Genomic DNA, 12,175 nt, shown 5'->3' on the forward strand with positions numbered 1-12,175 from the left:
TAAAAAAAATCTATCTATAATAATAGTTATTATTTGGAACTGAAACATAGTTATTATTATTTGTTTTTTATAGATTGTCTATATTAGCTGAGTTTCCAAATTAGATAAGCGGCATTTTTTCACGAAAAAGAATCAGATTCTAAAGTATTCATTCATTTTAAAAAGGTTGCGGGAGTTCATACATTAACTATTTTTACAGCCTTAATTATTTGTATATGCTCTTAGTTTTTATTTGAATTAAGTACATTTAATTTTTGTCTTGCGATAATTCTCATAAGAGTAGTGCAACAGAATATATGAATACTAGGAAACATATAATTTGAGATTTGCATTATTCTTGCAAAACAATATTTAGCCGAGAACCCATTCTTATTTACCTTCTCACAGGTCCCAATCACTTTTTTTTTTAATAATCATAGTGTTCGAGTCTGGGGCTACTCAACTAATTTACGTTTATCTGCTAGTTTTTACCAAGCATACGTATTAAATAATTTTGTCCACCACAGTTTGAACAAATGAGAAAAAACATACCTAACTAGTATTTTTGCCTCCGCTTTGAACTTGAGATCAATCACAAATTATTCTTACGGTACTTTTCTGTACAAAAAAAGTTAAACGAATTGGAGTACTATCTTTATAATAATTATGGACAACAACAAAAATACATTGCCCTACGCTCTACCACGAACAGCCAATGATGTGACAGAAAATTAAAACTGTAGTGTTCTTCTTCATAGGAAGATGTATTATCATATGAAAGGTGTATCATGTATTGATAATTTTTGTTTTTGAAAAATGAAAAATTGTCTTATGATGCATTAAATACATAAATTAATAAGTAGAGGCGAATCCCAAGTTTAATATTTAGGGGTTCCTATATCGGCCTCTAGTAAATGGTATTTCACGTTCTTTCTATCGCGCACAAGAAAAGTAGATCATCAAGCAAATATACATTGATAATATTACTTGGCACATGATCATAAACTAACTTTAAAAAAAAAAAATATATATATATATATATATATATATATATATATAATAGATAACTAATATTTCCACTTATGGAATCCAAGTTTCAACCATATCAAATTAGATATATTGATTTCTACCTAAAATTTTCAAGTTTCCACAATACATCTCCATCAAGTTAGTTGAAAACCCAAAAACCTACTAACAAACGTGCACTTTTTTCTAAAATAGTGGAGAAATCTCCGAGATTAGTTGTGTGGTTCGTAACATAGTAAACAATTAGCTCGTTGCTCTACCTTTTACTACTTAAATATCATGATATCTTGTTAGCGACTTGTTCGAGCTAACATATATACGGTATTCTTTCTGTATGAGAATTTTATAAGTCCAAGATGTAATGGATTGTTATTTTCTACTTTAATTAATTTCCCTTTATAGTGACTTAATTAAGCTATTAACAGTAAATTGCAGCAAATGCCTCAAACATGCCTGAGTTACAAGTGCACCTCTTATTTCCCTCTCAAATATTAAACTCTATATAACCTACTAATATATTAAGACACATGAGTTTAAATTATATACTAGTTGGTAAAAAATATTTATATAATTAGATTATGATAAAGTAATTACATGTAAATTTCTACGATAAATATCTATCGGTAAGCTGATAATTAAAATTACAACTAATCCCATAATAGGTCAAATTATAAAGGTCTTTAAACTCCGTGCATATAATTTAAATTCAAGCCTAACCTTTCACTGAAAGTCTGAAAGCATGTGAAAAGCTGGAAACAATTATTAGAAAATCTTGTTAGGAAATTAGGGGTGTTAATTAATACATAAATCAGTGCCTTTTTTAATGTAATAAACCTCTTTATATTTCCGTTTTAACAAAATAAAAAATACTTGAATTTTTCTCTCTCTATCGGTCTATCCCAGTATCCCTCCCTCTTTGTATAAGCAAAATGCACTCCACTGTCCTCTCTATTTTGTCTCTTTCTTCTTTAATTTATATTTGGGTGGGATTTTGTGCTCAGTGGCCGGAGATCATAAAATCAAAGAAACATTTTGCATTTTTTTTTTCCCTTAAACAAAATAAAAAGGATTTTTCAACACAAAATAAAAGAAAAGAAGAAAAACGATTTGGAATTTGATATTTTGAGTTTCGTTGCCCAAAAAGATATCTTTATTGATTTACAAACAGGAGATGAGATCTAGGATGTGTCGAGATGAACTTATAGTATTATCTTTTGCATTAATTATTTTTTTGACATGTAGAATACTTTTACTTTTTTCGTCTAATTTATTATCATATTTTACTTGAAGTAATGGATTGTCCTCTCTTTCAATAAATTTACAGAAAGATAAATATGATGACAGGTTCGGTAGCTCATTTTGGAAATCAAGAACAACGCACAAAGACAGTATTTTGGAATCACCACACTTTCCGTACTCCCTACAAGCTTTATTTAAATTTATTACGCAAATACTTTTTGGAAAATCAATTTTAAAACTACATCTTATTGGTCAGAACTCGTCGCACCGAACTTGTCTAGTACGATTTATATTTTTTATGTAATTTGCGAGTTATTGTGCATTAAACAAGTTGCCTAATGCGCATCATAAGAATAACAAATGCGGGTTTCCCTAGGAATTTTCCAAAGAAAAAATGCATCTTATTTAGATTTTAGCAAAAGAACTAAAATTAATGTCCCTGATTACAAATAGCTCCAGGAATAACTCATGTGCTTTTGATCAATCATTTGTGGTTGATAGATAGTGACCTTATGGGCATTTTATTTTTTAAAAAGAGTAATAATAAAATAAAAAAGGGCGGCCTGGTGCACTAAACTCCCGCTATTCGCGGGATCCGGGGAAGAGCCGGACCACAAAAGTCTACAGTACGCAGCCTTACCCTGCATTTTTGTAAGAGAAAAGCCAACAACATTTAATATTTGCGAAAATACATTAAATTATGTAAAACTAAAACACGAAACAAAATATGAAAATTAACACAATTAACTAAGCATAATAACTTGTGTACTTAATAATATGCTAACTTAATTTTACCTATGTTTACCCTAAAAATTGAGTAACAATTAAACTTATATTGTGGTTTTAAAGATATGTGATTTAAACCAGCACCAATTGATAAACAATGAATTAAATAGATAACTTGGACAATAAAATAAAAAACTGGTCTGCAAACGATGCCTCGACCTCGATTCGAGATAGTCTCGAGGTTAGTTAATAAGAACAATATAGGATAGAACAAATAGTGATGAACAAAGAAAGCAGCGTATATGTATATTCTTATCCGTGAATCATGTTCGTGGCTACAAGTGAATGGGATCCCTCTTTATATAATAGAGGAATCCTAAATAAGGTACAACTCTAATATCGGAAGTAGATCTCATGATTGGCGCTAATAATCACTTTGATTTGATCTGTTCTGGGATTTCCGCCCTGACTTTTGACCTGTTACTGATATCTCGTCATTCCGTTATTATGTCTTACTCGAAGTCAGTCATGCTCGATCTCGATTATTGTTGGCCTCGATCTCAATGAACACTTCAATATCCAGGTGTGATGTTCTATCTTTGAGCTTGAGCCCGATCTATTGTGAGGTTACCCTCGAGGCAACTCCCCTGCCAATAAAATCGGGTATGCCCGATTTTGATCGTATACAAATAGTCCCCTCGTTTTTTTGGAGTGTAACGAGAAAAAACAAATTTGAAACCTCGATTTAATACCTCGATCAATTATGATGTCAACGTCGTGACGTAAGTGACAGAAGCAATTAAAGCATCGCGTCTGCGCAGTTCCCAAGGTCATTAATTAATGCCAGTTGATGGACGGCTACTAGTGCTTTCAAGCCGTCAAAGTGGCTATTATAAATAGACCACTTTCATAACCTTTTCAAACTTTACTTTCAAACTTCTTCTAATCTTCAAAAGCTCTTCTATTCTCTTCAAGTCCATCAACTTTGTCGGTTTTCGTTTGCCAATCTCTTATTAAAATGCAAATTCTACCTTTTCCTTCCTTAAACCTCATATAGCAATGGAAAAAAACATTAAAGACCGTTCCTCAAGAAGAAAAGGCCTCCTCATCGCAGCCGGACAATGACAAAACACTGGTGAAGCCACGTATCGAAAAGTGTATCCTCAGGCCATGTGAACTTACTTCTGACTTTAAAGTCAAAAAACCCTCTTCGGTTCCTGGCCGATGCGAGCCCATGTCTAAATACATCTGTTCGATATTTGAAGGCGATCTCGAGCAGGTGAAAAAGGACTGCCACTGGGAGAATAAAACGGTGGTGATTCCTACCCCCGAAGAGGACATCACCACTCATGTGACAGGGTTCTTAAGTGTGTATACTTACCCTTTCACACTGGGTTCCGTCGATCCCATCATAATCGACTTCTGCCGCCAATACTGGGTAACCCTAGGACACATCTACCCCTCTTTTTGGCACATTGTCATTTTGCTCAGATTCTTCTCGACCAAGATCGAGGGGATGTCTTTCACCCTCGATCACCTTATTAGGCTATACAACCCCCGTCTTTATCGGGGCGGACTGATAAGGCTTCAACGCCGGGTCACGAATGTGCTATTCTCGAGCATAGGCGAGGACAAGGACCGAGGATGGATATGCCGGTTTGTCCGAGTCTCGACCTCCGATTTAATCCCCATTGAGAAGATGTCATTCCTCGAAGAATAGAACATGAAGCGTAAGTATTACTTCACCGATAACGTTTGATTACTTGTTATGTTTCCTTTACATCTTCTCATCTATATTCTTCTTTATGGTGAAGCTTCCCTCCGATTTCCTGGTGCAGTCCCGGACCTTGCAGGTTGGGTTCGACAACTGGTTTCAACCTCTTCGTATGCTGAGCGCTCGTGGAGTGATTTGGCCAAGGGTCAATGGGAGACCAAAAAGCATGGTAAGTTCTCTTGTCCATGTTTGATGCTTTCATGTGAAATACTTCTTTTTAACTTGATTTCTTCTCATACAGGTCTTGGAGATAATGTCGTTATGAGGCCGCATCCCCTCGGGGAAGAGGAGGTCCCAAAGCTAACCAAAGATAAGAAAAGGAGAAAGGCCTCGCCACCAGATACTCCAAGGCCCAAGAAAAGTAGGGCTCGAAAGTCGAAGACTGATCTCGCCGTTCTGCCTGTCGATGTAGTCCAAACGCTACGAGATGAAGACGAGGAGGGAGAAGATACCGACTTCCTACTGGTGGCTTGGAAGAGGGAAAGCATCGAAGCTTCGAAAGTTGCTGAGCTGGTGACGGTCGAGGGGGTTCAGCCACAGACCGAGGTGATCTTGAGGGAAGGTCCGAGCAGAGTCCCTAAATCATCAGATGTTGATGATGCCTCCTACCGTGATGAGCAACCGGCGAGTGTACCCGAAGGGTCTAGTTCTGAGGCCCTTCAAAGAGAAGAGAATGCCCCTAGTGACTCAATCGGGGCAATTAATATTGACGATTCGCCGCCCGACCCCACGTTCTCTGAGGGGTAGTTTCGGGATGTCCGGTCCATGGGGACCCCTGATGTGGGGACGGCCCCCGAAGGGGATGATATATTCCACGGCTGCTTTGCGGGGGTCGATGATGTTTCCGACCTGGACGCATCACTCATTTTTGATGAGGCTCAGCGGCTTCTGAACCAAGTGAGTTTTAGCCCATGCTACCATGCTTGCGTTTGTTCTTATTTCTCTAAGTATGATTTCCTTTCTTTCTGTACAGGCTACAACGCTCCATCGAGAAGCGTCTTCCAAGTACCAAGCTGAGCTGGACCGATGTGAGGCTGATCTCAAAAATCTTATGGAGGAGAGAAACACCCTCAAACTCCTCTATGTGCGAAAAGAAGAGGAGATCATGAGCATTCGAGCCGAGCTGACAAGAACTCATCGAGATCAAACCGAGCTCATTGAATGGGTAATGTAAATTTTTGGGAGCTTGTTATGTATTAACTTGATATTGGCAACTAACACTTTGATCCTGCAGGTTCAGCAGAAGGCCGAATTGGTTGAGCAGCTTCGTGAGGAGGCCAAGATGAAAGAGGCAGAGACTTTGGGGTGGAAGCAGAGCATGGACCGTCTCGCCTCAGAGAAAGATGCGGTTCAGGCCCAACTGTCTTCGGTTGAGCATCAACTCTAAAGTGTAAAGATGGAGAACTTGGCCCGAGCCCAGAAGGTTAAAGAGCTCGAGACTCGTTTGGTCGTTGAGCTTGCAAGGGCCACATTCGAGGCAAAGGCGCTCGTGGCCTCCTACCGAGCCGATGTTGAAGCCGTTAACACTCGGGCAAAGAAAACTTCTGACGCTACTGAGGTTAGATTATCATGTGTTATCGAGCATGCTAGGTGCCAGTCTCTAAAAGAGACTCTTGAGGAGGTACATGCTCGTGGCTTCGACCTCACGGCTGATATCGAGAGTGCAAAAGTTTTGGAGGACGAGGCCGGAGCTTTGCTTTCCGATGATGAAGACTCTGCTAGTGGATCCGAGAGCGGATGAGATGAAGATGAAGCTCCCGAAGATGCAGCTCCCGAGGCAGACTAGGCACTTAGGATTTTTTCTCCTTTTATTTTTTTGTGTAAGACCTTGTGTGGTCTTTTATAAATACTTTGCATATATGAAAGATTCCTTTTCTTTCCACTTCGTCTCCGATTTCTGATTTATGATAAATTCTGTTTTGCCTTTGTCTTGTAAAAACTTTGTTGCAATCAGGTTGCTGTAGCCTCTATAATCGAGTGAGCAACAGCTCGAACTCAGAGTAAAACAAACCCTTAGGTTTTTTAGTTAAGCAAAGGCGAGTCCCCGAGCTCAACAATATGTTCGGGATTTTGATTTCGGATGGCTTGATCGAAGTCGTAATTGTACTGTTTTTGTAGCTGAGTTCGAGTAAGTTTCAAACTCACAGTAACAGACCCCTTAAGGTTTTATATCAAATAATGATAAATCTTCAAGCTATATTCAAGTCCATTTTATTTGAGCTCGGAATAGTGGAACCCTTAGGTCTGAATTGAGTGAGAATAAAATCTCGAACTCTAAGTGTATTGGCCCTTAGGCTCTTTATATTGGGCCGATATGGCCTCTAAAAGATGGATACTTTTCCTTTTTTCGGCTTAGAAGACTTAGTAAAAATTTCTTTATGCCTTAACATGTATTCTTTACCCATTGGGTTTTTTTAGGGTTCGATGTCGATTGAAACCCCTTTTCTTTTTGTGCCTTAGTACGTTTGTGTTATGATAATTTGATACCTCTTAAGGTTTTTCGAGGGTTGATTTCATCGAAGCCCTTTTGCCGAGGGTAGCCTTTTTAAACCGGTTTTTCAAAGAATTCGAAGTCCTATTTTTATTGCGGGATTCGGACGTCTCCGAGCCGCCTTAATTTGGCCGTAGCCTTTGAGTATGCCTCTTGGACTTATTTCCCAATAACACATCGAACTTGTTCGAAGTGTTAGTCCCCGAGAGTGATGTCCTCGGCCTATAGATCGAGGGGTGCCTCTTTGAGGTCTAGTGTAGATTACTCGAATATGTCGATCATCGATGGCAATCCCCGAGTGTACGAGGTATATTTGCACTTGGCCCTTGAGCCATTTTTTACAAAATCATAAGTATGGAGCTTGTATAGTAGAAAATTTTCTTTGAGACACAAGATGTTTGATATAGAAATAATGCTTCTTTGTATAATTTATACATGCGTACATGTTTTTCCATCGGGGCTCAACTAATCTATACGGACATGGTTCATTCGACCGTTTGGCCCATTACAAAGTTTCTCTATCGAGACCCTTTGACACGAAGTAATTTCCTCAACAGTGTAACATCCGAGGGTGATGCCCCCCAGTATTCGAGGTTGATTGTAAAGAAGCCTTGGATACTGTTGAATTATCCTCATGTAGCATATAATTGTTGCCTCGTTAAAAATCTCGTCGGGAAAACCCACTTGGGACAAAAATCGATCTTAGGAAAAAAGAGTGCAACGCGTGCTTTAAAACACAAGGTCTCGATGTCTTCGATCGAACACCTGCAGTGAGTTAGTGTCGAATATATAAATGAAAAAGGGAATAAAGTCATACCTTTAGCAATAATACCATTTGAGAAGCGATATGTTCCAATTATTTGGTAGTTGTTCGCCGTCCATCGTGCCGAGCTTATAAGATCCCTTTCCGACGATGTCGAGGACTTGGTAGGTTCCCTCCCAATTTGGGCCTAGCTTCTCTTCATTAGGATCTCGAGTGTTGATGGTGACTTTCCTCAGGACTAAGTCCCCGACTCTGAAGTGGAGAAGGTTGGTTCTCCTATTGTAGTATTTTTCGATTCGTTGCTTTTGTGCAACCATTCGATCGAGTGCGGCTTCTCGTTTTTCATCCAATAATTCGAGGCTAGTATTCATAGCCTCGTGATTTGACTCTTCTGTTATATGTCGAAACCTGGCACTAGGTTCCCCGACTTCGACTAGAATCAAGGCTTCAGAGCCATATACTAAGGAGAACGGGGTTGTCCCCGTACTGGGCTTTGATGTTGTTCGATATGCCCAAAGAACTTCGGGTAGAATTTCTCTCCATTTCCCCTTAGCGTCGTTCAACCTTTTCTTTAAGTTTTGAACGATAGTCTTGTTCGTCGATTCGGCCTGTCCGGTCCGTTCCTACTAGGGTGATATGATGTTTATAACATCCTTTTTATTTTGTGGTCTTCGGGGAATTTTGTCACTTTGATGTCGATAAATTGTTTTCCATTGTCACACACTATTTCGACGGGTATCCCAAATCGACATACGATGTGATCCCAGATGAAGTCTATAACCTCTTTCTCTCTCACTTTCTCAAATGCATGTGCTTCAACCTATTTAGAGAAGTAGTCAGTCATAAATAAAATGAACTTAGCTTTACCTGGGGCCGATGGCAGAAGGCCGATGATATCCATTCCCCATTTCATGAATGGCTTGGGGATAAGACTGAATGAAGTTGTTCTCCGGGCTGATGGATCATAGGTGCAAACCTTTGACATTTATCATATTTTCGAACAAACTCCCTAGTGTCTTTTTTCATGTTATCCCAGTAGTATCCTGCTCTAATGATTTTGTGAATCAGTGATTCGACGCCGGAGTGGTTCCCACAAGTGCCTTCATGGACCTCTCGTAGAACATAATCAGTGTTACCCGGTCTTAAGCATACCGCCAATGGTCCATCGAATGTCCTTCTGTATAATGTTTCATCTTTAGCCAATGTGAATCGAGCAGCTTTGGTTCGTAGGGACCTCGACTCTCTAGCATCCGATGGGAGCTTTCTGTTCTTCAAATATTCAATATATTTATTCCTCTAATCCCAGGTTAAGCTTGTAGAATTTATTTCGGCATGACCTTCCTCGATCACGGATCTCGAGAGTTGAATGACAGTCCCCGAGTTGATCTCATCTTCCTCGACCAATGTCCCCAAATTTGCAAGTGCATCGGCCTCATTGTTTTGTTATTGAGGTACATGATGCAAAGTCCATTCCTTGAAATAGTGCAAAGTTACCTGCAGTTTGTCCAAATACCTTTGCATTATATCCTCTCGAACTTCGAAGGTTTTGTTTACTTGGTTCACCACCAGTAAAGAGTCACACTTGGCTTTAATGACTTCTGCTCCCAAGCTTTTAGCTAGCTCGAGACCTGCAATCATGGCCTCGTACTCGGCCTTATTGTTAGTCAACTTAGTCTTGATAGATTGCCTAATAGTGCTACTCGTGGGCGGCTTCAAAATGATGCCTAGCCCGGACCCCTTCACATTCGAAGCACCGTCTATGAAGAGGGTCCATACCCCCGATGATGTATCCGATTTTAACAAGAGTTCCTTTTCAACTTCGGGTACGAGGGTTGGCGTGAAATCGGCCACGAAGTCCGCTAAAATTTGAGACTTGATGGCCGTCCTAGGTTGATATTCGATATCGTACCCACTGAGTTTGACGACTCATTTGGCCAATCGGCCCGATAGTTCGGGCTTGTGCAGAATATTACGAAGTGGGTAAGTGGTTAATACGCATATGGGGTGACATTGAAAGTATGGTCTTAACTTTCTAGAGGCACTTATCAGTGCAAATGCCAAATTTTCCAAGTGTGGATATCTAGTTTCTGCTTCTCCTAAGGTTCGACTTACATAATAAACGGGAAATTGCATACCTTGCTCTTCTCGAACTAGGACACCACTTACCGCGATTTCCGATACTGCCAAGTACAAGTAAAGTTTCTCATATGCCTTTGGAGTGTGAAGCAGCGGTGGGCTTGATAGGTATCGATTCAATTCCTCTAATGCATGTTGGCATTCTGGGGTCCAAGCGAAATCGTTCTTCTTTTTGAGTAGAGAGAAAAATTCGTGGCTTCGATCCGACGACCTCGAAATGAATCGTCCTAAGGCAACTATCCGTCCAGTTAGCCTCTGCACAACTTTTACACTGTCCACGATGGTGAAGTCTTCGATGGCCTTGATTTTATCGGGGTTGTCCCCCGATTCGATACCATGAAGCCAAAGAACTTGCCAGAACCGACCCCAGAAGCACATTTCTCGGGGTTGAGCTTCATGAGGTATTTTCTTAAAATCTTGAACGTTTCCTACAAATGAGCCAAATGGTCCTCTGCGCGCAGGGACTTAACTAACATGTCATCAATATAAACTTCTATTGATTTACCTTTTTGTTCTTCGAACATTTTATTTACTAGGCATTAATAAGTAGCTCCTGCATTCTTTAGCCCGAATGGCATTACATTATAACAATATGTTTCATACTTGGTGATAAATGAAGTCTTTTCTCGGTCCTCCGGGTTCATTTGGATTTGATTGTACCCGGAATAGGCATCGAGAAAAGTAAGGATCTCGTGACCGGCCGTGGCATCGATCATGCGATCGATGTTAGGCAGTGGAAAAGAATCTTTGGGGCACGCCTTGTTTAAATCCTTATAATCTACACACATTCTAAGTTTGTCCCCTTTTTTAGGGACTACAACTACATTGGCTAACCAATCAGGATATTTAACCTCCCGAATGGACCTTATTTTGAGAAGTTTAGTTACCTCGTCCTTTATGAATGCATGCTTGACCTCAGACTGGGGTCTTCTCTTCTGCTTCACCGGTTTGAACCTAGGGTCCAGGCTTAGTCGATGCGTCGTTATCTCCGGTGGGATCCATGTCATGTCTAAATGGGACCAAGGAAAACAATCTATGTTATCAATAAGAAATTGAATAAGCTTTTTCCTGAGTTCATAGGTTAATCCCGTTCCCAGGTATACCTTTTTCTCGGGTAGGTACTCGATCAATATAACCTGTTCTAGCTCTTCGATCGTTGATTTGGTGGCGTCAGAATCTTCGGGAACAATAAAAGTTCGAGGGGTAAGAAAATCCTCCTCCTCTTCTTCTATCTCCTGCTTCCCCGATTCGGTCGAGGCTGGTGGCTGTGATTGCTATTTGACTTCCTATTTATCTTTGATGCTTGACCTTTCTGAGGTTGATAGTGTCGATATCGGTGTTACCTCATCGATCACAAACATTTTCTTTGCAGCATGCTGCTCCCCGTATATTGTTTTTACATCGTCCGATGTTGGGAATTTTATCATTTGGTGGAGAGTCGAAGGGACTGCCCACATATTGTGGATCCAAGGCCTTCCGAGCAGGGCATTGTACCTCATGTCGCCCTCGATTACGTGGAACTTGGTATCTTGAATGGTTCCAGCCACGTTCACTGGTAGAATAATCTCCCCTTTAGTTATTTTACTGGCCATATTGAAGTCGTTTAAGACCCGAGCTGCGGGCACGATTTGATTTTGTAGGCCGCTCCACGACCCTCGATCGGATGATATTCGTCGAGCTACCTGGATCCACTAAAACACGCTTAACTTGAACTTTATTTAATAAGATAGAAATTACTGGAGTGTCGTTGTGGGGGCTGAGAAATAACTTCTGCTTCTTCGTTATTGAACGATAAAGTGCCTTCGGGCACATAATCTCGGGTTCATTTTTCTCTAGTGATTGATACTTTAGTACGTTTGAATATGGGTCCCTATGGAATGTCGACCCCACCGGCGATTATATGAATGACATGTTCGGGTTCCTCCTGTTCATTTTTTCTGTTGGCGTCCCTTTCTTTGAAATGATTCTTGGCACGATCGCTGAGGAACTCTCGAAGGTGGCCCTCATTGAATAGACGGGCTACCTCCTCTCTTAATTGCCT

The sequence above is a fragment of the Nicotiana tabacum genome, chromosome 19, assembly GCF_000715075.1.
Source record: "Nicotiana tabacum cultivar K326 chromosome 19, ASM71507v2, whole genome shotgun sequence".
Lineage (NCBI taxonomy): Eukaryota > Viridiplantae > Streptophyta > Magnoliopsida > Solanales > Solanaceae > Nicotiana > Nicotiana tabacum.